The 27,828-nt window shown below is 43.0% G+C and overlaps 1 protein-coding gene across 4 annotated transcripts in view; it reads left to right on the forward strand.

The window, feature by feature from the left end:
* Positions 1-27,828, forward strand: part of PTPRE (protein tyrosine phosphatase receptor type E) — a 109,976-nt gene that overhangs the window by 22,193 nt on the left and 59,955 nt on the right. The window contains exon 2 of one of the 4 annotated variants that reach the window (XM_074591206.1): positions 6,559-6,639. The exons of 2 other annotated variants lie outside the window; for them this stretch is intronic. The gene's annotated coding sequence lies outside the window, so the exon portion shown is untranslated. Of the gene's footprint in view, positions 1-6,558; positions 6,640-9,896; positions 9,998-27,828 lie in introns of all 4 variants that reach the window. One more of the 4 variants, XM_074591205.1, reaches the window with a different exon arrangement.

Consider the following 27,828-nt stretch of genomic DNA (forward strand, 5'->3'; position numbering starts at 1 on the left):
TTTCATTGATTCCCATGTGTCAAAATCAAAGCAGCGTTTCTCCAGGCATTTTGCCCATTTTCTTTTTTTTTTTTTTTTTGTTCCTCTTGTTTGGTTGTTTGGATTTTTTCCCTCAAGGTTGGGATTTGGGTGGGTTTTTTGTTTTTTGTTTTTGTTTTTTTTTTCTCTGAATGGAGTAATTCAATCTCTTAATGAGATGAATACATGTAAAAATGCCTTTTAGACAAAAACGAGCATAATATTACTAGCTTTAGATTCCTGTTTATTTTTAGTAGTATTTGTAAATTCATTCTTTTATTTATCAGTATAGGCAATGGTGAGCTAGGGGCGGCCGGTGGGAGACCTGTGAGACTTCACCAATAACATCCTTCTGCTGTAAGAACAGTGAGGAAAAAGATTACAGTTATAATGTCTATTTTACTTCTACGCGTTCCTCTACCTTGTGAGTTTTCTGATATGAAGCCCTTTCTGCGATAACATTTTAGTATGGGGTTGCTTAGTTTATTTTTGAGCGGTATTTCAAAAGCCTCCTGTGAAGGAGGAGAACTCCCAGCTTTCTTAATCGGTGTTGAAATGACTTCATAAAAGCATAAAATAGAATCTTATCTTTTTTCCCTGCAGTGAGAAAAACCCATTCCCTTTCTCATTTCTTTGTTTTTATTTGCTCCGTGTGGATGCTAGTGCTTCTGGCCACTCAGAAACTAGAGCAAAATCTTTTTTTAGAAACTAGAGCAGAATTTTCATAATAAACCTGATCTCGTGCAGATTCAGAGCCTCCTTTGGGGAGAAGCGAGGGAAGAAAGCTGGAATTAGGGAGGGTTATAAGCAATGTAATTTCAAGGATCCATGTTCTGAAAAGCCTCCACGGATTTGCTACTGCTGCCTGGATTAGGAAGCCCTTTAATTTGCTTTTAATTAAAATGATTTTCATTTATTCTGTGCCTTCTTCAAAGGTCCCAAGGCACCTTACAAACTTGTGATTATATGTATAAAATGCAAAATCCATATTCATGCGATGCTGAGGTTTTGCGACGAAGTTAAGGATGAAAGAGAGTTTTACCCTTCTTTTTTTCTCTTAGTGTTTGTAGAACCTCAGTTCCCCATTACAGTGCAACTTCTCAAGCAGTCTGGTTGGACGTGTTTGATCTCAATGAGATTGCAGTCCAAAGTGTAAACATCGACCTTCCATAAATATCTTATCTGAATAATATATTTAAATAGCCAAGGCTTTATTTTTGCAACCTCATTAAATTGGAGGGGGCGAAAAAAAATCATGTAAAAACCTTTATTTTTTTAAAAAAGGGAAATGGACCTATTGCAGAGAATTCCAAACCAAAATGCAATGAAAATGATGTATTAAAATGGAAACTCTTATATAGCTCATAAGTATAGTTAAGTTCTGATAATTTTCTTTTAAATATCTTAACACAATGTAAATATTCAGAAATCAAGAAAACCCTTTGCTAAAGGTGACTGTACTGCATGACATCTTAATTGCTTACTCCACAATAACTACTGAAGAACAGAAGAAATAGTCATCAACTGGGAAATACGCGTATTTTAAATTACTTTTGTGATGGTTTCTGTCTTTTTGTTTATTTGCTGTGGAATTAAACCTGATGATCAGCATGAAAACCTGAAGGAGTCCAAGGAATAGTGTGGATAATGCAGTCTCAGGGGGGAATTTGATGTCCCAGCTAAGGTGACAATGATGGAGCTGGTGCTGGGAGAGAGGGAGGCAGGAGCAAAGATGCACAAATGCGAATTTTTTCCAGAGGAAAAAATAGAAAACTTGCTTTTATGTTGCTTCTTTTTGTTTCGGAAGAAGCATAAACTGTAGTGGAAGAGATGCTAAGAAGATTTTTTTGTTTGTTTGTTTGTTTTTTTTTCATGCTCATGAATTTAGACAGCTCCAAATTAACGTTGGGACATTTCGTAAGGACCCGCAGCCCGCTGGAGGCAGAAGTCCTGTCTGTGCTTTTGCACGACGTAGGCAGTTGTGCACATTCATGAGTTACCACATATTAAAAACTCATGGTGTAACTGAAATGGAAAAACAGAACAAAGTCCTTTAAAAGCAATTTAGACATATTTATTTCACAATGAAATTGTGTCTTGAAAAAAATGTGTCTTCCACTGTTGAAGAAGCAAACCTGAAACTTTTGCTTGTTTACAGGGAGACAGAAGTTTCACTGTTCAAGTTCGGGTAAGCAAAATGCCATTTTTGACATTACACTGTTGTTTGAGGATATTACACCAGAATCGTGAGCAGCGTATTTTCTTATAATACCGTTTTTGTTTTCTAGATGAATACAGCAGTGTTCGCTCGTACGGAGGAGTTATTCATGAGGAGTTCACAGCACTTGCTCAGGATCTGGCAGGAGGGTAGATGGCTGTGCTCAGCCGTTTGACCAAGGATGAGATATTTTGGAGGGGTTTGGCTGTTAACTTTTGAGAGATTAGAATCTTTGCGTGGATATCTAATGTACGATTTTAAAAAAAACAAAACAAAACGGATGTAATTGTCTACAGCAGGTAGAATTCTGTAGCCTGCTGGCAGACCCCTGCTGAGGCCGTCCAGGTGGGGTAGGAGTGTTGCTGGTGGAGACACTGCGGTTGAGTAGCAAGATGGGATTTTGGGGGGTGAACTTTTGAAAAGTTAGAGTCTTTGCATAGATATCTAATGTATGATTTATAAAAAAACCTGATGTAACTGTCTACAGCAGGTACAGTTCTGCAGGCTGCTGGCAGACCCCTGCTGAGGCTGTCCAGGTAGGGTAGGAGTGTTGCTGGTGGAGACACTGCGGTTGAGTAGCGAGAACTGAGTGATCCCGGTGAACAGCTTCAACTTGCAGCATTTCCCTCCCTAACGGTTGAATGATTCAGTTTGTGGCTTATGGATATTTATTTTTCCGTGTGTTTGGTTTTTTTTCCACCATTATTTCCCAAACCTGTCCCCCATCTCCGTCTCTACAGTCAAAACCGTGAAGTGTCAGTATTATTCGCTGGTATAACTGGTCAATAAAGATGACTGAACATGTGAAGGCTGATATTTGGCAAAATATTAGTGAAACTCGTTGCAAGGCAAAGTGTTTCCTAAGGGTGGGTATGCCGCTGCCTCCCCGCCGTGTCCTCTCCTGTCCTCTGTGCTTTATGGTGGAGGCGAATTTCTGGTGGTTGAGTCTTTCTTCAGACCTGGAGTGGCCTGTTTCCAATAAGAAGTCACTTGCAGACGTGGGCCTGAGGCTCCATGGATTTGTGTTTTCTGGAAACACGTTAGGCAGTAGGAAAGTTGTATTTTAAAAGTACAAATGACAGTTGCAAAGTAAAGCTGCAAAGGCCTTGCTTTTCTTTTTTTTTTTTTCCTTTGTTTTTAGTTGACTCTTGATGTGCATTATAAGCATCTTATGAAACCACTGTGTTCTGCTGCTCTGTCAATGGATTTTAATAAATGACTGGTTTGGGAGTGTGTTTGTCTGAGACCAAGGAACGTGCTGCTGCAGGGTGATTTCTTGTGAAACTGGAGGCCGTTAAGGCAATGGGCTTAGTGGCAGCTATCCACTTATAGCTTTATGAAGCGCCAATTTATGCATTTGTGGTGAAAACCACACCAGTTGTATATTCTCAATGACTTTGCGAGGCATCTGTGTTGCATCTCCTGCGCTTTGTTGTTTCATTTAAGCACAGACGTTAGAAAAATGACTGAATGGAGTTATGTAAAACTTCCAGTGCAAATTGTTGTTTGCTTTGAAATGAGGATGGTGTCGCCTTGTTTTGGCTCCAGGGAGGTTAGATGAAAAGGGCTTCCTAGAGGAACATCAAATACCACCATTTACAGCCGAGTGTGACCCCAAATGCTTTGTGAGAGCTCGCTGCTCTCCATCCCCTTAGTAGTGCTACCACCGTGTGGCATCACCGTGAATTATGATCCCTGGGAAAGTGGCATTTATGCCGCGTCAGTGCCCGTGGGAGGATCTTGGCATCAAATAAAGTGCCATCGTGTTAGAAATCCAGCTGAAGAGACGTATCCTGCCATCCTGATGTGCTGCTGCAGGACCAAAGGGGGTCGAGAAGTGTCTGTATAGTGTCTAGATTTAGCGAACAGCCTTACGGGCTTCCCACAGAGCAGTATTTCCCTCCCTTTCGGCAGCGCGGTTGTATTTTGAAGGCAAGGGGAAGGTGTGCGGAGGGGAGATTCCTGAGATAACCCGTGTAACTGCTGGGGGTTTCGTCTGGATCTGGTCTGGTGCATCTTCACCTCTCTGCTATGGCCAGGAGTTTGTCTGTGAGTTTATCTAAAACTGGATACGCAACGAATTCCTCAAAGTTGTTGTCATCTCGTGCATGCAGGAAAGGAAGTTCCCTAATGAGCTCAGGGTAGAAGGCATTTTCATAATTACTGTTGTAAAATAATAGGAAACACTCATGACTTAACTTGACAGTCCCTGCAAAACCTTAATCTAAGGCCCAGCTTTCCATAGAAGGTTGGACCAGGTGGTCTCCAGAGCTCCTTGCCAACCTCTCAATTTTAAAAACACTGGCGTGTTTATTTGAGGACTTGCAGCCTTTTCAGTAGATGCACTTAATTAATTTTGGGTGGAAATGGGTGCTTAAGAGAAGTGGGGCACCTATTCAAGGTTTTGGGCGTTGTTTTGTTTTGTTTTTTTGAGAGATGGGGAAAGGAGCCCTTTCAATGCATGCATTAGTGCAGGTTGAGTAACCAGCATATTAGAAATAAAAGCAGTTGCACACCCGTCCGGGAATGTCCACGTTGAGCTGTTTGTATTTCTGCTGCGTTGAGGTGTAGTGACATTTGCAAGTTCGTCTCTCTTGAGTGCTTGTGGCAAATGGTCAAAGCACTAGTGATTGGAGTCTGCTGAAATAACTGCAGCTCTTAAAGCATTTTTTTATTCATCAAGAAGCAATTTTTGATGTGTTTTTTTTTTTTTTTTTAAGATGTGGTACAGGGGTTGGATGTTAGTCAACATAGTCCTGATTTTATATTCTGTATACATCTGAAACATCCTAACAAACATCCTTTGTACGTCAAAAACGTAGAAGGCATGCGAAGCCTGACCTTTGAACACAGTGCTTTTTTCCTGTTTACGTTGGCCAAGACCCTTAAAAAAAATTATTTACTTTGTCATGAAGAAGACTACCAAAATAAGTTTACATCTGTGGAGGCTTATGTAAGGTAGATAGTGAACCTTGGCATGTTCTGCGTGCTCTTGGGCTTCCAAGAGATCGTTCAGGACTCTTGTGTGATATCATCGTCTTATCATCGGAGCCACACAGGATCCAAATGAACCGGCTGCTACTGGGCTCTAGCAGGGAGCAAACTCTGAAGTCTGATTTGCACAGCAGCTGTTCCTCATTTAATCTGAACAAACATGAGAGCGAAGGTCTTTATACATATTTTTTTCCCCTGGAGACTTTTCAGCCGTATATTCCTATGTAAGATCTCGGCCAGTGACCTGGATGATGGGATGAAGCGCAGCCTCAGCGGGTTGGCAGATGGGCCCCGGTTTGGGAGGAGGGGTTGCCATGCTGGAGGGCAGGGATGCTGTGCAGAGGGACATCAAAGACCTGGAGGAACGTGGCATGAGGAGCCTCCTGGTGTTGGCCAAAGACAAATTCAAGGGCGTGAGGACGTAAATTATGTGCCCAGAGGAGAGGGCTTGCAGGGTGGGGACATTTTGCATATGTGGATGAGAATGCCCTGATTAAAAGTCGTAGAGTGGTAAGAAGTCATGGATCTTTAATGATTTTCTTCAGATCTTTCTGTTGAAGCAGGGAAGGGTTCCTCTCTGCAGAATAGGAGGAGGAACCTCTGCAGGCATCAGGTATCAAAACAAAAAATTATTTAGATTTGGATCTTCATAGAAGGAAAGGGTTGGGAAGCTGCACAGAAAAGTATGCAGATAAGTTTCACATTAATTCTGCGGGGGGAATAATGTTGGTTTAGAAAGGCTGCTGCTGAATGAATCGCTAGAAGAGCTCCTGTGGCCTCTTTTGGGCAATATTTAGAAAAATGCTTAATTATCAGTGCTGGGAGGTGGAGGGACACAGTCATAGCTCTCGGCCATCGCAATAGACTCCCATGGGTGCAGTGTGTGGTTTAACCGAGCACCAAAACCTCTACGTTTCGGTCGTAAATCACTCTCTGATCTAGACGGCACATGGCAGCAGCATGCGGGGACCTCCTTGCTTCCATCGCTGCTTCCGCAGGTGGCTTTGCAGATCGTTGGGGTTTCTGCCAGCACCGTGAGCCATTGGGGCCCCTGGCTGCAGGGGGTTGGTCCCCAGGGATGGGTAGAAAGCTGGAGGGGCCTTTTCAGAGCCAGCAAGATCTTCTCAAGATCTTTTTATCTGGTGAATTTAGAGACAACCAGTTGTGTATATAGTCAGCATTTGCCCCATCTTCACCAGTTTGCGTTGCTCATGATTGAGTGGTGTGATATCTTTCCTAGAAATCTGACCAGGAAATGTTAACTTTGACCAAACTGAATGACTTTAAACCTGCAGATTTTGTCACCTCCCTATTTATCCTTTTTCCAGATCCCTGAAGAATGGCATTTCTTTTATTTCTGTTGTCCAGGCGCCAGCGCAGCTCCTTCTGAAACACCGTTGTGACAACCAGTAAGTAGTTAGAGCAGAAAGAGTGAAGGGCAGAAAAATGGTTCACCTGCCAGCGGGTCTCCACCGGTGTCCCGTGGTTAAAATACAACGAAGTCAAGAAATTCAATTTTCCGTTTTCCAAAAATGACCTTTTGGATGTTTCTTCCATCGACGACGTTATTCTTAGTGATTACTGTTTGTGAAATAAGGAGAAAAAAACCCTAACTCCCCATTTTTTGTTATAACTTGTGAAGCAAAAGTTTTGCTTTGTTATTGAAGAATCGAGATGTACGGTGTTCTAGAAAATACCCCCTGTGGGTTCATCTTTCACTAGCTCAAAGGCATTTTAAAGAAGGCATTGCCTTATCTCAGTAATGCATCTTGGAAAGTCGTTTAGTGAGCAAATTGCCAGATAATTGCACTGGTGGTAATTGCATATTAAATTGATCTGCTGTTGAGAAAGATGCTGAAAATGAGCTGTTTTTAATCACGATATCAAAATATTGGTTCTGTTCTATTAATGAGCATGCTATGAAATAAGAATTTGTATGTATTTTTTTTAAGGAAGCGACTTAAGCTGATCTGGTTTGGTTTTTATTTTTAGTTAATGCCTTTAGTTGGTTCCCTGAAAGAATCACAGTTCTGTGCCTGTGTGTGTCAGAGGGAAAACAACGTTTCTGGGATGTTGATGAATGACAGCACGAAAGACTTTTCCATAAAAGACACTTTGAGGTATATTTGTGTAGATTTGCTGAAATATTTTTCTCTTTCCTTCGACACTGCTGTTTTCCTAAGAGTTGCCCACCAGCGACAGCGTGCGCTTTGCTTTTCAACCTGTTTTCAGCAGCCAAGCGTCTGCATTAGTTTGTCATTGTACGTCTGCGTTTTCTTTTGCTGACCTGGTCAGAGCAGGTGGTGACTGAGCAGCCGGGAGATGCAGAAAGGCGAGGAGTTTGCCTCTTGCCATGAAGTTTTAAAGCTTTCTTGGCGGTTTCGGTGGTGGCTGGAAAGCTCCTGTTCAGACATGGGAGGGTTCATCTCATAGGATGTTTATGACTTAATTTGCTCTTCTCCCACAAATACACTTTTCTTTATAGTCTTTACTTGACCTATGGACAAAAGGTCTCTTGGAAGCCAGTCTATTTTGATTTTCTGCGTTGTTGGGGTTTAGGGTTGGTTGTGTTTTTTTTTTTTGTTTTGAGGTGCTTTTTTGCAGAGTAGTATTGACTTAGTGTTGACCTAAGTTTAGTTACCGTTGGTGGTGTTGATAATTAGACTCGGCTTTCTGTTGTCCTCTGATACGGCCAAAAAAGACAATGAAGTAGGTGCAAAATCAGTTGGAGCCTGGAAATAAGTTACAGTCCCTTTATTTCGTCTTGTTTATTTTTCAGCAACGCAACTGTGGTTCTTTGGTGGCCTTTCAGGGAAGGTATGTGGTGCACTTGAGCATGAAGGGAGAAGAATTGAGGACGTGATTTCTTTTGAGAATTGCTCCGGTGCTACTTCTGATAAGGCTAAGATAAGTTTTATGAGACAGCTAACTCGCACTAAATTGTACATTAATGACTTCAGCTGGAAAAGCAGATCATAAGCACGAAACATGCCTGCCACAGGGCAGGTTCTTGTAGCTAATGCCTGATGCGATGGGGAAGGAAGGGGTGTTTCGTTCACAGGGTGCGGAGCTGCTCGTAAATGCAGCTTGGTACCATTTCTCTCCATCACTGCATAATGTGTATATAGGATGTACATATATATATATATCTATTTTTTTTGCTGTTGAGAGAGGTGTGTGAGATGGGGAGAAGCCCTCGGCACCCCGGCAGTGCCTCCTGCGCTTGAGGTCTCTGGGATAATCCTCACCACCACAGGAGCGGGCGGTTCTGCCAGGCGTGCTGCGCTCGGAGCTGTATGAGCAAATTATCCTCATTTTCTCTCCTCGATGGAAGGGGCTGACTTGAATCTAGCAAAATCAGAGCTACCCGTCGTTGGTTTTGCAGCTGCCAGTAAGGTTTCTTACCAAAAATTCAGCTCAGCTCTTCCATCTAATGAGGCTTTGAGTTCTTCAGCGTTTTGACGCTTCATCAACTCAAGTTTCTGCTGCCTTTCTGCATGTTCCACCATTAGCAACTGGAGGCATGTTCACGTCTAAAGAAAAAGGCTTTGTTGTGGCTGCTACGTGAAACACACAGTCCCACAAAGCACGTAGGTGAACTCTTAGCTCTCCTCTTCTCACCACCCCGGTCAAAACCAGTGTGAGTGACACCCTTGGTTGGTGTGGCTTCCCAGAAAGCCATTTCCCTGCTTTCGGACGTCTAATAGGCTTTAAATTAGCTTTGCCAGCTCACAGAGCGTGACTATTGGTTCTTTCAAATGCCTGTAAAAAGACAGTTTTCCAGAGCCTGCTGAACTCGGAAAACGGAATATGGTTACAATTGCCCTGACTGGGAGATAAACACCTGGCTGCTGTTTCCAAAGGCACCTGCTACCTCAGGTTTGCGCGTCTTTTTCAAACGCGAAATTTCTGTTCTTTTTCCTTCTCGTGAGATGTTTCCTGAGGCGTGTGGTGGGGGCGGGGGGAAGTAGTTGGAGATGAGCTTTTGAATTTAACCTCATGCAAAGAGGTTGCGGGAGCCCACTCCTGGGGTGGGGGGAGCGGGGACACCGGTGGGACGGGAGCGGCGCGGCGCCGCCGCCGGCCGATAACCAGGTTTAAAGCAGTTGAGGCCCAGTTTCCCAAGCTGGGTTTTCCCATGGCAGGGGGGAGGCAGCCGGCGTGGGAGTAGGTGTGCGTGTAGGCAAGAGGGAAAACTGCAGGAAAAAAATTCCCGGTGACTTCCCCTTCCCTCCTCCCCCAGTATTTGTAAGTAGGGTGTGATGAGACCGAGGGCTGTATGTTAAGTATTTTGTTTACCTGTACCACGAGTAGATTTTTCTCTGTTATTTCCTGGGGTAGAAATACACGGCCAGGTTCTCAGTAGCTGCTCTGTTGGAAATAAAAGAGGGGACGTCACTTTGTTGTGGCTTCAGCCAGTCATTGATCAGCCGGAACGTTTACTTTTCCAGTCACAGGAGGAAAATTTTGCTGTTATAACGTGGCCAGAGCCTCTCAGGTTATTCCATTGAATCTGAGGGATGAGCACTTATCACATGCTAAAGCCGCAAGCAAAATATTCATCAATCAGGGTTTCCATCACCAGGGTGAGACTGTACAAACACACTGAATTTATTCTATAAAAAAGCTCACCCTTTTTTTTTTTTTGGCTGATATATTCTGGAAGACGCGTTTGACAGCCAGCAGCATTCAACTGATCTGAAAAAAATGGATCCCGTGGGGCAGCGGCGTTTGTTCTTGGGCATCTCTGCATCAGTCGGAAAGCAGGTAAATAAAAGGAAAATAAAAGTAATCAGTTTGTATAACGCAATTTAATGAAGTGTGCCTGTATTTCTAGATTGGGGTTGTCCGTGGGACCACAGAGGGGAATTACAGAAGTGTGTCTCCTCTTTTGCCGTGCCGGGGTAAATCTGCCCGGATGCCGCTGGAAGATGCGCGTTGGGGGTGCAGGGGACAGCGAGGGACCGGCAGGGACAGGAGTCCGGACTGGGACAGTGGAAACACAGCTAATTCGCAGGTCTTGCTGAAATACAGCTCAGCTAGCCTATTTAGAGTGAAGGACTGAAAATTAATCACAATTGCTTTTAGTAGGCTGTCCATTGATTGTATAAATTACCTGAAATAATCTCTCCAGGACAATTAAAATTTAAAAAAAAAAAAAAAAAAATAGAAAGGGGACTCCACAACAGCAAAATGTGAGTTACTTGGGTGAAAAGAGCTGGAAATGTAATTTGGAGGATCTCCTTCCTTTGTCTCTTGGGCCTAGATATAAATTATTTTTTTTTCCCCTAAAATGTACACGTGACCCGTCTTTATGAAGCCAGTGCCATGGCTTGGGCTTGAAAGTACAGCGGGACATTTGTGCTTTGAGTGACTGTGGTTCAGAATGTACGGGGCGGGGGGGGAGGTGTGTGTGGGGAAAAAAACAGTCCAAGGTAATGTTCCCTGGACCAGGAAACGCAGAGAACTAGGAAGGTATTTTAAATATTCGCTGCTTTGAAAGATTTCTTGTTTTGGAGAAGCTCACTTGTTGCGGTGTGGCAACCCATTACTCAAAATATAAGATGAAAGTGCAAAACAAAGAAACAAAAAAAGTAAAAATAAGAGTACCTGCGCATTTTTAAATGATGCTGCTTTCGTACTGGAGATTTCGGTGACGGTATTTGAAGCCTGTTTCATCAGAAAGGGTTGTTGGAAGGAAGTGAGGTTGACTAGTTTAGTTTCATATCCTCCGAAGCTAAAAGTGGCGCTTCAGTAATTTTTGGGTCCTCCTGTGTCTGGCAAACTAAAATTAAGTGTTTATGTTTCTGTAGCCTAAGGGAATCTGAGGTCAACTGAAACTTTTGGAGTTGTCTTATTAAAAAGTTTCTGTTTAATTAGCTGTTTCATACTGGCGGTGTATTTTTATTGTCAGAAGTCACGGGAACACACTGTTCTGATGCATAAAAATCTGGCTTGATACTTGTAAAATTGCCCTGCCAGTGACAACTTCGAATTCTTTTCCATTGGAAAAGAAAATCTCTATGGTGAAATGAGCCTGGAGGTGCGTGGTGTCTGCTCGGTTGTTCTGCGGGTAAGTGGAAGTGGGGGGGGGGCAATTCTGAAATAAGAAATTATTTCTGTAATATTCCCTGGGAAAAGCTGAGAGCAGCCACGCGCCGTGCAAGTGTCTGGGTTGGATTTTCGACCCCAACACAAGCTGTGTCTGGGACCTCAGGACCCCTCAGTGTCCCCGTAATCCCATGGGAAGGGACAGAGCCCTTCCTGGGAACCTCGTGCTGCCCGGGCGCCTCCTGTGGGGTGAAACGTGTTTTTTCGCCCCTCCTTGCATTCTCCCCCCACCAAATACACCCCTGCTTGTATTTTATCCTCAACGTGTAATGTGAAATAAGTGACCTAAATGTCACCTAAGTGGGTAACGGGATGCGGAGCCTGTCTGAAGCGCAGGGGAGCGTGTGTTTGTGCATCCTCCACGTGAGGCTGGGACCCACCAGCGGGTTTCCAGGAGCAGAAGCAGATGGCTCGGGCAGACGCACAGCTCTTGCCAGCCTCCTTTCTTTTTTTTTTATTATTTTTTTTTTTTCAGACGATACCATAATAAACACTGGGGCAGGGAAAAAAAAAAGTCATTTTCTTAATTCCAAAAAAAAAAATAAAAATCTGCCCTTTCAGAAAACAACCGGTTTTACACTGGGAGAAGCTTATTTTGGTGGATGCTGCTGGTGCTTGGCAGCGAAGGGCAGGACGTGTCCCTGCCAGGCAGTGCCAGGTTGTGGGCTCTGCTCTTGCTGCTGTCTGCTCTTGTGTTGGGGAAAATAAAGCTTGCAGATTTGGAACTGAGCGTCCTGTCCAAATGCTGGATTTCTATTTTTTATTTTTTAAGTTAACATACTTCTTTACTTCCAAAATAGAAATATAATTCTCTTCGGTCCAAGGTACAGTCTCAGTCCAAAAAGCTATTCCCATGGTAACAACCCACATCGGGCCAAGGGGTATTTTCCACCCAATAATATTTTTGGATGAAATAGGCCAGCGTCTCTAAACGTGATGGTTGAATCTACAACTTTGTTAGGTGTTTCACTCCAGGGAGGTTCCAAAATGGGAGCCTCTTCTGTATTTTCTCCACGCGGTGTCTTAGAGAAAGCTGTCAAGGGCTGGTGGGGAAACACTCTGCCTTTTTTTTTTTTTTTTTTTTTTTTTAAAATCCCCGTCCTCAAAGGAAAACATTCCTTGACACCAAAATCCCACTTACAGAGTAAGGAAGGGAAATAAGCGTTTTGAGAAATCCTTGCAAAACTATGGTTTTGTGAGCTATAACGAAATCTGCTGTAAATACCCCAGGCAGCACTCGAAACTTGCTGGTGTTAAATATTTCCCACGAGCACGCTTCTACATTATTGCAATTGTTATTCTGCTGCTAATCGCATACAATTTTTCTTCTGTTCCTTAGTAAACATGTGTGAGAGTATCAGTTCCTTTTAATAGCATGTCTTGAAAAGAATTGATAAGAATTTGAATGCTCGCTGGCTGTGGATGTTCAGTGCTTTGCCAGGGGTTTAAGATACACGTACGTTTTATCAACAGTTGGTGCCATCCGGAATTCTGGTGGTGATTTTTAAAACACATTCAATAATAAAATATCAGTTTATTCTGCAGCAAGTACGACAGTGAACGCACACCGCTGTTGACGCCAGCTGTCAGTGGAAAGCAAATATTATGTGGGTTGTTTATTTGTAGGCAGCAGAAGCGATGACAGCAACCTACAAGGAAAATCAATAGCTGGATTTTCCATCAGGCACTGCCTCTTGCCAAACCGCCCCTCCTGGATGAAACCGCTTCAAATCAGCGTGTGCTTGCGCGCTTCTTTGTTAATTAATGTCGTCGGTATTCGAGTAAAAAGAAAAAGTGGATCGTGTATCAATAACGGATGGGGCAAATGGCAAACACGGGCGCGGGGGTGGCTGGGTGGCGGAGCATCGGTGTTTCCTACCCCAGCGCGATGCACCCAGGAGGGGTCACCTTCCTCCCTGCCAGCCTCTGCCTGGCCCTTCGGGAAGAGGTCTCATCATCTCTTGATTTATTTCTCATCCTATTTTCCCAAGTTACCGTGCATCTGCCAGTTCCTCTTCCTTCCCTGGGATGCGTTCAACCTTGCTTGAAATTTGCTGCTTGGAATTATCGGCTGATTAAACGCTCCATTGGCCATTTTTTGATTGAAGTCCTGCCCCCACCAACATCTTACTGGTCTCCTTCCATTATAAAAGAAAAAAAAAAAAAAAAAGGAAGTTAAAAAAAGAAGTTGAGAAGGACTTAGGAGGACTTTATTCACGAATAAGCAATGGCAAACTGTAGCCTTTTGGCCCCATCTGCTGATGCTGCAGTGGGGAGTTCTGTACAGGCTGTAATTTTTCTCCCAACTTGAGCTGAAAATGGAATTTAAACCTCTGCTGCAAGGTGGTGTTTGTACCTGTGAAGGTCCCAGAGGAGCCGCCAGCCTTTCTGCTGGCACCAGAGTCACCCCGACTTTTCCTTCCCTGGGTCTTCCTGAGTTTGCTTGAATACAAACGGTTACAGCTGCGTCTCAGGAACCGTCTGGCATCCATCTGCTCCCATCCAGTGCAAGTTTTCCCTTCTCTTAGTCTTCTTTACAAGTGTTGGAAATGCATTTTTCTCTTCTCTTTCACCCGCTGCTTTCAAACCATATTTGAAACAAGTGATTTACTGCGCTCGGGGTCAGGCAAAAAACCGGGACTATAGCCAAAGGAAGGAAGAGCTGTCATTAAGCGTGGAGAACAAGTGCTTTTTGAAGTTCATTGAGGTGTAAATGAACTTATGCTGCACCCGTTAACATCAGTGAAACTGAATAAGCTCTTTGGCAATTGCAGTGAGGACACGCAACTCTCCAGATCCAGACTATCTCAGATATTTTTAGTTGTTCCTTTAGTCATCAGCTTCCACTTTTGTCTGTGCCGGGCCCCGGTGGGAAAATACAGCAGCTCTTTTCTTCAGAAGGGTCATGCTGTTCTAAGGAGATATGCTTTTTCTCTTCTTTTTTGCATAGAGGGAAAAGGCAGGTTTTTGAGCTCTTAGAATTATTTTGGTGAATACTTATTCCCACCAGAAAACTGTAGCTTCCTTCTCAAAGTGGTGACTTTTTGAGAATTACTAGATGTTAAACAGGTCTGAAATGACGAACCATTGCTCACGATAAGCAGTGAGTTGCTCCTCTAACGACATCTCTTCCATCTAAGCTGCAACGCTGGGCAAAAGATGAAGTAGCCACCTGGAGAGATGCCTCCACCTTCTAGCAATCTGCTGGGGTTTGTGTGGAGTTGGGTTGCTACCGAGAGTCCGAGTAAACTAAAACCATTCTTGGCAATTTCCAGTGAATGATGGGATTGCTTTAAAATTACTTTACTTTAAAAACTTGGCTGAACGAGGCCAAGTGTTATATCCAAGAACTGCCTGGTTTATAGGTCTCCATGTGGTTCTGCCTTCTTGCATGTCTCTTGAACGCACGGAATGAAGCAATTAGATTATGGGGCTCTAATTATACTCTAATTATAGATTATAGTGAAAATGTATATAAAGGTTGTAAAAACTCCTTCTTAGCTTCTTTCTGGAAAGAGATTCTGCTCATCCTTGAGGAGGCTTTTTAACTGGAGGCAGGAGTATGGTGCTTTCCTGAAGATGGTGGTGTTGGTGTGCGTGTAGAGGGGAGTATTTAGAGGAGGGAAGAGGTTCCTGAGGGCATCTGCAGATGTGAGGTTGGGTTGACCTTCTTCCTTTTCCCTCTGCTGTTGACTTGGACTATACTCATCTGTATCGCGTTAGTGGCAGTAAAAACCGTGGTGGTGGTGGTGGTCGGAGTGAACTCTGCTCGTCAGATGAGTTCGATTCAGTTGTATGCAACAGCTTTTTGTAGCTCCTTACATCTACAGGTCAATGTTAAGGTGATGAAGAGGAAATTCAGTTTTTTAGTGGAAAGTCTTGGGAGCTTGGACTCTGATGGGGTCAATGTACCAGGGCTGAAGCTCTCCCTAGCTGAAGACCTATATCGTATTGTGGCTGAACCACAGTACAATGACCTTTATCATTTTTAAAGAACTTTCCTGTTCTTCTCCACGTAAAATTTTTCAAAATAGTTTGAGGCTGCTATACCAGTTAATGACCCCCTGCTGACTATAAACAGAAGTGAATGGGAGCAAACACCAGTCACAGCTGAACCTGCCCTGGAATGGAGCGAGAAAGTGGCAGAAACTCACTGTTTCCCATGTCGAGCTGCAGCAATAACCAAACGTAGTCAACTGCCGTCCAAAACCTACAGGCAGGCAAAGTTGGGATGAAAAGGGGAATGTCACGCACAGAATAATGTACCTGGCATGTTGAAATGGTATAAACAAGGTCTGGAGGAAGTAGAACCTTTCATTTTCATTTGTTCTTAGTCGATGGGGTCAGAAAAAACCTTGGTATTGTAAATTGGGGAATATCTACCTTTCAGGTGGCCAGTCACGATGATACAGGTACAGGGTTTGTCTCGGTACAGGGTTTGTCTCCTTCAGAAAAGCAGCTGTAATATCTGCGTGATGTTCATCGATGTGGACACAATCTGTGCACGACTGAAATACAAAATAAAAAATATTACCGTTATTACAGAATAACCATTTGGGCTTCGCTGTCTGGCTTGGCAGTGTTTGAACATATGTTTGCTGTCAGCTTGGCTTGCAGATGAAAACCTTAATGTTTCAAACCAACCGGCTCTTGTGGGCTTAAGGGGAGGTGTAGCAGCCCCCAGAGGCTGGTCTGTGGTGGGATTCAGCAGCGTATTCTTGTTTTGGTGCTGGGCGTTCCTTTTCCTTTAGCTTCTTTAGTATTTTCCCGAGAACGTTTGTTAGACCCTGTGATTATCAGTATATGCTTCTAAAATGTTTCTGTGTTGCTTATTATTTGTTAGTATTTCTGCTGTATAACAGGGTTTGCTAGGCGTACTCGCCGTGCAGAAGTGCCTTTGCCCATTAAGCCGAGGGGGGGTTTATGCCGAAGCCCAGCCGGACGCATCGTGCTGACAGTGCTGGATGAGCAGAACAACCCGAACACACGGTTTTAGCCAGCTTCAACTCAATTGATTTGACCTTTTTTTTTTTTTTTTTTTTTTAAAAACGTAAGCATTAAAAGGAAAGGAGGCAGCTTTTTTTTTTTTTTTTCCCTAATTTTTATTTTCAATCTGTCTCTTAACCCCCCCGGCACTTGTACTGGAAGGGCATTTCATTAAACAGTCCGGTTTGTTGTTACGTGGCAGATTGGTACAAGTGACACGTTGCTGCGAGGGACTGCACATGCAAAGCACTTCATTAAGAATATATAATCAGGTTTAAAATCATTAGCTATTCTCCCGATGACTGCGCTGGTGTCATCTCGTTATTATGAAAGGAAGAGAACAAAATGGAAAAACACAGCTTGGTGGGGGCTTCTTGGTTTGTAGGGGGTTTTTTGACTTGTAAATTAGTCAAGTGTCTCTCGGCACACAACTATTTAAAGTTCGGCATCAGGAATTGTTGGAGAAGTTAGCGCTTACTCTGACTTTCCTTAATTTAATAAAATATTTGCTATTGAAAAGGTACGGCTCTGGGATGTAAATCAGTTTGAGTTGTATTTTCATTTTGGACTTTATAGTCTGAAAGATGAGTAATTTGTAAGTGGTGGGTGGCAATGTCTGTGTACGTATAGACAGGCTATGGATCTCGAAGCAGTCGGACTTGCAGGATGAGAAAAAATTGTTGCAGCCTCATTGTCTGTTGTTCCCTGGAGATCCATCTTCCCCCCGACGATAGCTGCTCGAGGGAAGGACAGCCCTCGCGTTTGGGGACTTGGGGATGTCACAGAAGGGACTCAGCACCTTCCTCCGCCGCAGAGGTTTGCCCTGGCTGTGATTTGTAACCTGCGGTTTGCTGCTCTCGCCAGATATTCCCATGTAAGAGTGGATAAACCCGTCAGTAAATCAGACCGCGGTCTGCTCATTTCTCTTCCATGGGAGATAGAGCATGTTTCCAGAGCACCAACCTGTTTTACTCTTCCAGAAGCAAAGACAAATGTAGTACCCAGCTGATAAGAGGCTTTGTTTCTCCCAAGTAAAGCCCCGTGGGTGATGGGACTTTGTTCCTTTGCCTGCCCGAATTTATGAGTTGAAGCCTGTTGTCCTACACGAGACCTCTTAGTAATGGTGTGGTCCAAAGTCTTCTGAAAGGAGAAAACACGCTGCTTGGGGTGCACCAGAAGCAAGCCTGGCTGGCAGCTAACATAACATGAATAACGTGGATAAATGCGTCTCTTATTCCGATTCAGCAGTAACTTTGCTGGAATAAATGGAGACTGTTCTCAAGTGAATATTTTAGTATGTCCAAGTTGCACAGTACAACAGGAGCAATGCAGACCTTGTCTTGTTGGTGGGAAACTAGAGGGTAAGACATGAATGGGGGTTAGTTTCATCTCTTTAGATGCTTAGGAAAACGTTCCTATTTGGAGCCTATGTGAAGCCGCTGGAGAGAAACCTCCATTTAACCCTTGTTGCAGAGGGTTCTGCTTGGTGGCGCTTCCCTGCCGTTTTGTGTATCAGCTCCTGGCAGTGCCTGGAACACCGGGGTGGTTGTAGCTCCGTGGTCCTGCCCCAAACGCCCCAGCAGAGGACAGTGGCTCTCTGTCATATTGATGGGACTTGGTGGGGGAGCTGCACCCAAAGGGCTCCTCTCCCACTTCGTACCATGACCAAGTGGGAAGCTACAGCAACCCACAGCAGCTATACCGCAACATCGCCATGGCAACCAGCGAAAATAAGGGCCCCTTCTGGGAAAACGAGAGACTTCAAATTTTGTTGCAGCCAAGAATTATTATCAGTGTCTGATTGCAGCGGTAGCACGTCCTTGTTTCAAAGCTTCTCGTCAATAAAAACAAATGGCAATGGCTATTTCTCTAATGCTCGGGTGAAGGGACTTGTGAGCCTGTACTGTTGGCTCAAGAAAAATAAACGGGATTAAGCCAAAAGTATAGGAAAAAATACAGCATTAATTACACTTATAAAACTATTAAGGGCAAGATTAAAAACTAAAAAAAAAAAAGTCTGCTGCACTTCTCAGTTCTGCGCGTAGCCTCCATGAAATGTGCGTGTATAAAATCAGAACACCTTGATTCCGTAAGTGAAGTTTAAGGTCTAGGTTTTTGCTTTTATTTTAAGACATTGGAGGAAGTGCACGCATCCAGTCGTTTTGTGATTGTAAGAACCCTAGTTTTAATATTGGGCTGCTTTGCCAGCCCTCAAGGTATCAGTTCTTTCTAGTTCTTTATACACAAAACTCTCTGAAATTCTTGGGTTTTGGGTTTTGTTCTGGTTTGGTTTTTTTAAACAGGAAATTGCTAAATTCTTTATTTAACAAAACTCAAAAACATGTAAATAAAAATGGGGAATTTGATAAATACAAAAGTAGTGTGCTGTTGAGTCAGAGCTTATTTTGCATAGAATTACCATTTCATGTCCTCTTTAGCTAAGAAACTGAACTATGTAAGAAAATACCATATGATATTACATATGGCATTTTAATAACACCTATTTTACATAGCTTCTGCTTAGCCTAACTGATAAATGTGGAACGTAACATTTCGAAGACATCTCACCACTTCTAATGAAAAGTTGGGTTAGCTTGGCAAGCTAGACCATGCTTTTTTTTTTTTTATTTGATTTTATTTTTTTTTTTAATTTATTTTCCCTTTGAGAAGAGGGGTGAGTCCTCTGCAGTGGGGGGGGGCTATTGCCCCATCAGCACGGGTTCATTGCCCATTCATCAGCTCTTCCCAAGCCAGGTCACCGTGCCGGCACGGAGCGGGGCTTTGCTGGGGCCTTCCTTCTCCTCCTCCTTTAATCACGTTTAGTGACAACTCCTTCTTAAACATGGGTTCAGGTGAAGATTACGGATCTTCTCATGTTATTTCTGGCTCCTGCATTTTAACCATTCATCTGTGTTGATGAGGGAGGGGAGAAAAACGGAGAGTAGATGAGAGCCGGCAGCCAGCAAATGGAGAAGGTGTAGGAGCCAGGAGCGATGTATGAAGATGCCACCCTGCCTGGATTTCTGTGTGTCTATTATAAATGAAGGCTTAGGTGTTTTAACTGATAAAGGTTGATTTTATTCTCGTTCATAATGTGGGGAAATACATGGGTCTCCCAATGCTAGCATCCACCGGCTGGGATGGTTGGAGTCTTGGGTTTATCTTCTGGCTTCACACAAACTACTCGTGTGTGGTAGTTTGAAAACCTACATCCATACGATTTTAGGTACTTAAAAGCACTCGAAGTTGCCCAATGAAATTTTCCAAACTATCAAGGCACCAGACTTCAGATCTAAGAGACACGATTGTTAACCTCCTACAAGGGTACCTGTATACCTGATTTGAAGACCTGATGTGGTGTCTCACACGTATGATATTTAGAAGTAAATATGAACTGGTTTTAAATTATAGATATGGATACTGTGAGTTTATCTGTGGGAAAACTACTCTTCTCATAGAAACGTTAGACTTTGAGGGAACTTGCTGAAATATTTTTAGCCCTCTGCATAATTTGGGAAGTACGAGTTCCACTGTAGTGTATAAAAAGAGTTTCCAAGATTTACTGTGAATTCAGGAAGATAACAAGCAATCATTACTCAGAAAAACATACTAACTTTTTTTCCGTAAGTATAATCTTAGCATTAGGTTGTTTTTAAGAAATATATTTTGGTCCATGAAATCTGCTTTCCTAAGGTGGAGAACTTGGAGTTGGCAATAAAGACCTGACCTCTGCCCCCTTCCTCCCATTACTAACGTTTGAAGCCTGCAATGGTTTTCCTCTGTTTGTTTATACGTGGAAAAAAGTTGACAGTGGGATCTATCAGCTCCATATGCCATTTCCTTCCTGAAAAAGTGGAATTTTTTTTTTTTTTTAATCAGAACGTGTAGATAGGATGAGTATTGAATATGCATAACTTCAATCATTCAAAGCTCTTATTTTAAAAATTATCATTGCTGCTGTGATATTAAAGCCAGGGATTAAGTTGCCTTCATTGCAAAGTAATGTCGCCTAAACCAAATATTGACAATTAAAGAATATTTAAAAATACAGAATGGGAAGTTCTCAGGTTTGATAAAAGAGTGGTTTGACTGAGTGATGTGTAATTTGTGGATCTTGGGCTCAGCTGCAGAGATTCAGCCTTGGGTATTACTTGTCCAAGTAATACCTAAGCAAATAAAACCTTTTCCTTTTTTAATCAAAAGTCAATATGGTCAAACCCTGCCCATAATTCCCATTTGCAGTCCAATGTACTTCCCTGTCACTAAGAGACGGGAAAAGAATCTCCGTCCACACTTCTAAAAGAAAGTTATTTAATGATTACTGTAATCTTAGGTTGTGCTGCGTTTGAACGAGCAAGTCTCCAAGGTCATTTTACAAGTGTTTTAGCAGCAGATATTAGACTTTTCTCCAGTGTTTGAAGTTATAATTTTTTTTCCAAAGAACCGTTCCCAACTTTTAACATCAAACCGGAACGTTTTCAGATGATCTTGAACATTTCTGAGAATGCCCTGTCAATTTGCAGTTGAGTCTCCAGAATTATTCTAGATTATCACGTTACTGATGAGACTATGTAAAATACATGGCTGAAACAGCCCCAAGGAAGAATTAAAGATCATTTTAACGCTTTTGGCTTAAATTTCAAGGGCTTTGCTGGGTTTGCATGAAGAATTTCAATAAATATGTATTGGCTGTGTTAGCTTAAATGGTAAGAAAAACGCCGTGATGGGAACGGATTGTAATCCTTTGGTTACCAAGAATGGAATAGAGAAGTATTAGAGGCTTACTGCTTCCATTGTCAGGGGCGTACGTGTATTAGGCTGCTTTTCACAATGCGATACAGCCTTTCCCCTAAGTCGATGTACGTGTTGCACATAGGGAATCCCTATTTTGGGGTATATCTAAGTGCATTCCAGCAGATGCACTCAAAAATTCTGCACAGCTGCCGTTTTATTGACATTATTCACAATTAAAATAATATAACTAAGTAATTTAAATATGGTCACAATTAAAATAATTTTTATACGGTATATTTACTGTCCAGTTATTCTGCAATGCCAATGAATGTTCAAGTGTTTCCTGTTTGAACTACCTGGAGGTAACCACGTACATTCACCTGCCTTGTAAAGCAACAGATTGCCTGGCTCTAAGTTTTTGTCCTCATTTAAAATGTAATCTTTTACCTTGTCCCCAGCTTTCTTTGGTGCCTGGCTTTCCTCGTATGTGTGACGCCGCCTTATTACCGAGCAAAATTTGGCATATTTTTAGATAAGCAATATATTTCATGTTGATTAAAAGGAATTAAAGATTATAGGCATATAAAGACAAATAAAAATCCTGAAAATGTCTTAGAAATGAGTGTTTGCGCATCACAAAAATATTCTTTGGCAGTTATTTACGTATAAAGACTCATTGTTTTGCAAGTAGTTTTCATTGCGATGATGAAATGAGCCATAAAACTGTACTTTCAGACCCATATATGCATTTTAGAAGTGACATGTGAGCATGTTCCTTTTTTACAGGGTCATAGCGAAGTTGGGTCCCGCACGTCGCAGTTCAGAACGCTGGTGTGCTGGATGCCAGCTGTTACATTTTGGGGGCCGTTTAATTTCTTTGGGATTAATTTTGTTTGTGTATTTGAAATACTAATCCTTCTGAGGCAGTATCTTAGAATTACTGAAAGTGATAAATTTTGCTTGGAACCATCTATTTAGCAAGCTCAAATGCCAAGAGAGCTAAACTGAAGATTTATTGTTTGTCACTGTAGTTACTGTTGAATAAAAAAATGTTAGCACCAAGTGCCATAGATAGATAGACTTTTAGGAGAGAGATCTAAGCTTCACTTTAGCAGGTCATTATGTGTATCGTACTGTTGTTCAGTTTTCTGAGCCAACAGGATATAAATATCCAGGAAGGAAAATAGAAGGTCAAGTGTAAGCCTCTCACATCAAAGGAGGCCATCCGACACCTTCCCCCTTTCATTCTGCAAAGCTCTGATGAGAAAAATGTATTATTTTTAATAATGCAAACAAACCAACCAAAAAAAAGTCTAAATTCACTGGGGCTAGGAGTAGTAGAAGGTGGGATTGAGGAAATGGGTGGATTGAGGGGTGTCAGGGATGGTGGCACAGCCCAGGGGCGAGAGCAGGGGCTGACACTGGATCCTTATGCTGGATTTCCCTGGGGAGGGTTTTTTAAGCTACTTTTTGATACAGCTGTTAACGTAAGCGAGAATGTGCCATGTTAAATATGTTGGTTTGGTTTTTTTTTTTTGCTGCAGATAATGCTTATTTATCCAAGGAAGCTCAAAATGTTATGACACTCGCATGATTGTAACTGCAGTGGGAAACAGAGCTTATTTTCTAAATATAGCGATGATATTTAATTTATAATTCTCTCCCCTTCTTTGGGGCAAGAAAAGCTCGCTCTGCTGCTCAGGTTTCTGAGTCGGTGAATGTGAGTACTGAGTGTGTAGCCAACAATGGAAGTAATTTGTAGACATGGGGGCTATACATAAATTGTCTATGTTCTTCTCCTACCCTGCTGAAATGCTCCGTGATTCTGAGGCTGGGCAATGGGGCAGGACGCATCCATGCCCAGTTGGGAAACCATGCCCAACTGGAAGGGTGGCTGGTAGACCTGATGGCTGTGCTGCCGTCCAGAGGGACCTGGACCCCATGGAGATGTGGCCCAGCAGGAACCTGGTGAAGCTCAACAGAGACGTGCCAAGTCCTGCCCCCTGGGGAGGAATCCTGCCTGCGGGACGACAGCTGGAGCAACGCCACTGCCTATTTAAATCTGCTGTAGGATCTAACTTTTGAAAGCTGCCCTTTGGTCGACTGATGTTATGCATACTTGGCTTTAGCCCTGTGTGGCGCGTTAGCGTTTTAAACCTAGTTTTTTAAACAAGAGCTCGTGCAAGAATGGCTGGCATTTAAAATTCAGCTGCGTGTATGCAAATATTCATTGTGGCTTAATGACTTTGCTCATTTTGAATAAATCAGATTGTGATATTTTTTTAGTGCTATTAAAACCTGCCATCAGAATGCATGCGTGCAATATACTGCCTGTGCTTGAGTTGGGAGTAAAGCCGGTGGGAAGGTCGGTGATAATAAGCTGCGAGGTCTGCTGTTGTCCAGGGGAAACCTTCTACGTCCCCCAGTCAGCTCCTTCTGTCTTCTTGACGTCTCTTGGACTGGATGATCCAGCAGTCCTCTAGGATGGCAGTTGCACAAAGATGAATGTAAATATTGAAATGTCCCAAAATGCGGTAGGTTGGCTTTGCTGTCAATGCTGATGGTTGCTCTTCCCGGCTTTCTTGTTAATAGATTCATGCGTTCCGGACAATTTGCACCCTTCGGCACAATTTTGTCCTTTATGGATGCATAACATAGTAGGCTGAAACACTGTATAGTCAAAAGTAAGAAATAACGTAGCAATCAGCGTTTTGGAAGCAGGTCTGAAATAGATGAAGTATGCTCTTTGCTGAATATTCAGACAATATAAGCCTTGCGAAGGCTGCGCAGCTATCTTGCATATTTATGAGACGATAGTCTGCCCTTGCTAAAGCAGCGTACAGGGGGACTTCCATAGCCGTGACGTCTCTGGCATCTCAGCAGATCTCACAAACACAAAATGTTTGGCATAAATATGTTGTTTTAAGCAGCAGTGAGTAACCTGGATTATTTTTCCGTAAGGTTTTCAAGAAGAACCTTGCTGCAGTATTATTAGTTCACAACAAATACTGCTGTTGAGCAGAAAACCTATTTCTGTGTTGAAGGTGGCTATTTACATTTAGGTGGTGTTAGAGAAAGAAAAACCCTGATGTAATTATTTAGTGAAGCCATGAGACCAAAATGAATAACATGTCCCCGGTTGCCTGATCTAATGATACATTTTCTCAAAGGATGCAGCAGCTCCACCGCAGAGAGATTCCTGTATTTTGGGTAAGTAGCACAGTTTTTGGAGAAGGCGGGGAAGCCACTGACCTAAATACATGTTTATCTGAGAACTATTCCGTTCCAGGGAGGTTTTAAAATAAAAGCCGTCTTAATCTTAGCCCTTAAAAGTAGGGGTTAAAGGGGCTTAAAAGCCCTTAAATCAATAGGGGTTTGGAGATTTTTAGGGTTACAGGACCCAATAAATTTGCATGGGCTTTTCTTGTGTTATTCTGTGTTTATTACATAGTTTCTTTAATAAAATTGCAATTTATCATTGTCGTGGATGGTGATATATTAGTAGTATGAACTTAGAATTGAGGTACAGAACAGATTTAAAGTGCACCATCTTTGACTGAACAGTATACCTAATTTTCATTAATTTTTTTTAAATGGATATTTCAGAGGAGATGGTTTTCTGGCTGTTACAGTTCAAATTTCTTTAAGGCTCAGAAGCAGTAGGTAGAGAAACATTTTTCTTTACTCATGAGGTGCTGCCAATAATTTTTTATATACTGTGACCAGTGATTTTTGTTTTCTCTTCCTGCTGTTCTTGCATCTGTAAGTGGCATCCCTAATGTACTAAAGAGGCTGCAAACGTGCCCTCTGGTGCATAATTTATTTTCCTTCCACTTGAACTCTCTCACCGCAGCCTGTCGGCTGCTCGCTCGGGTCCAAGCTCCCCGTCCGTAACCTGCCCTTCCCCGGAGAGCCCCGCGGCTGCTGGCTTGTGGCTTGGAGGAGGAGTGGGGATGGGGGAGGTAGCGGGGGCTGGAAAGGAGGAGGCAGAGCAGCCGTAGGTGCCTTTGCAAAGGCCTTATTTCCTCTACAAAATGACAATACAAAAAAAAATTGGAACATCAGCTGGGGATTCCATCATTGCCAGCTCCTGCAGCCTTTAACGGGCTGCCCAGGGCAGTGGTGGAGGCACCATCCCCGGAGGTGTTTAAAAGCCGGGCAGACGTGGTGCTTGGAGATATGGTTTAGTGATGGTTTTGTCAGAGTTGGGTTGATGGTTGGGCTAGGTCTGAAAGGTCCCTTCCAACCTGGGCAATTCTGTGATTCTATGATTCCTTCCCTGAGCATGAAGAACTATTTGTTGTGCAGGGCATGGCTGTAGGATGCCGTTAATAAAATATTTGTGAGGATGGAAATCAAATTAAATAATAATTTCAGCAAATTGCACTGCCTGCAAAGACTTTTTCAGCCACCGAGGATGAAGAGAGATATCTTGGAGGCAGAGTAACTTTTTTTTTCCTTGAAGCACGAATTGAGTGGAAAGGAGCAGAGGAGGGTGTAAGGCAGAAACCTGGACTGTCAGAAGGCACCCTGTCCTGCAGATGCACGGAGAGGAGGTATATGTTTGGGGACAGAAGTGTTGTCACATCACTTCAAGGAGGAAAAGGGAAAACAATGCAGCCGTCAGCCCTTATTTAAGGAAGTCTTTCTGTTGACTTGCGTGAGAAATCATGAACTTCAGGCTGTACTCCGCAGGGCAGACACTAGGAGCTGCTCACAGATACCAGGACTCTCAACCCTGATTTTTGCAAATATGTTAACTACAGCACACTTTTTGTCATTTACTGCCCAGCTTTGTTCCTCATTAATTATTAACTAGTTAAGTTCTTACAGATCAGCCCCTAAGGCTGTTGTCGTTGACAACTGGGATGCTCAGATGATGGTACTGGATTTTTTCAGATGGGGGCGGGGGGGGGAAGTTTAATAATGTTCCGGGAATGAAATTTATATTTGCATTCAGAAGAAAAAAATTAGAAGCCATGCAGCATTAGACCAAAGAAGTTACAGAAGAATTATCTGTGTGCTTCTTGATGCATAAAGGCTTCAGCCTTAAGCTTTCTGCCTGAAGTGCACTGCTTTGGGGCAGGTTAATTATAGAAGGCAAATGGACTTTTCTGCGTTTGTCCGTATATTTTGAATTACAGTTGAGAATGTAAATGATTTCTCTAATTAAGAGAGTTTAAGGTTTCCAGTCTTAAGATCCTCGGTGCCCAGGTGCTCCTAATGGGCGGGGACGTTATTACACACTGACTTTCTGCATCTGGGAGAGCCAATAATTTCTAGCAAATTGGAGATGAAAAGGTAAAAAAAAAAAATTGCTGTTGTCGACCTACATGTGCTCTGCAGTTTGGCATCATTTGAGAGATAGTGTTTCTATCTTAGAGATACTGCAGAGCCTTTTTAAACATAGAATCATAGAATGGTTTGGATTGAAAGGGACCTCAAAGCTCATCTCATTCCAACCCATGGGCAGGGACACCTCCCACCAGCCCAGGTTGCTCCAAGCCCCGTCCAACCTGGCCTTGAACCCCTCCAGGGATGGGGCAGCCACAGCTGCTCTGGGCAACCTGGGCCAGGGGCTCACCACCCTCACAGCAAACAATTTCTTCCTGAGATCTCAATGTGGTTGGAGGCAACTGCTGCTGAAGAAGCAGTGACGGAGCTGGCGGTGCCCTGGGCTGCTGGTGATGGCTTGGGCTGGTACCAGCTCTCGGACACAGGGCAGGGGGCACCCAGCCCACCCCGCAGAGCAGTTGCTGTACTGGAAGAATTGTGGGCAGGGTCTATTATCTTTTCTGCATTTAAATCGCTGCTAAATAAGTTTGTGAAGTAGCAGCCCTGTGCATCTGGAATGGAAATAGGGAAAATTGTTATCCTTTATGCATACGAGCAAACTTCTGGTTAGACTTCTTGGATGAGGGATGTTAGGAAAGGGCACTGTATCTGCAGAAAAAGGGGAGCGGGGGCTTTGCTGCTGCTCCATAGGGTCTTTGCCTCCGCAGATGGAACGGGATGCCCTGGTGGGATGCGGTGTGGGCATTGATATGGGACTCAGTAATGGTTTTCTTCGTAAGAATCCCTTGCTTGTGATTCCTCCTGTCTATTCCCTCGTAGACCAGAAACACTTGAGTGTATTTGGTGTTTATTTTTCCCTAAAACTACTTTTTAAAAAGGTGGTTAAAATGCTGTAAGTTGATATTTATTGGTCGGTTAGGTCTTGCGTACCTCCCTTGTGAATAGTAGCACAAAAGCGTTGGTCTGTACCAGCTTTTCTGAATTACTCGGAAAGTAGGTTTGGGTTAGTATTTATTATTTTGCTAGCACCTTAGCTATGCTTAGGGCCGCAGGGTAAAATGTGATTGAGGATGATATTTCATTGCTTGGATGCTGTGATCCTGCTTTTAGTGCCAACTAGCAGAATAATGGAGATGCCATCACAGTGTTTATGCCGAAGATAAATTCACTTCTTCCCCCACCTACTCTGTGAACAGGATTGCTGTACCTCTGCCGAGAGCAGATGTGTCACACCAGCTGCCTCAGCAGGGTACCCGACATGGAAGTTAAAGGATTTTGTTCAGTTCACTGCTGTCAGACAGCTCAACAAGCTATTGCTTCAGGAACTCCTTGGGTTCATAACGAGAATTGGATGGCTGTCTTAGCTCTGTATCAAACACAAGTGCAAAAAATGTAGTGATTTTTTAATAGAAAAAAAGGCACACTTACAGGTACTTAGCAGCTTCTGAGCAACATTATGACAACTGTTACTC

This window comes from Larus michahellis, chromosome 6, assembly GCF_964199755.1.
Source record: "Larus michahellis chromosome 6, bLarMic1.1, whole genome shotgun sequence".
Taxonomy (NCBI): Eukaryota; Metazoa; Chordata; class Aves; order Charadriiformes; family Laridae; genus Larus; species Larus michahellis.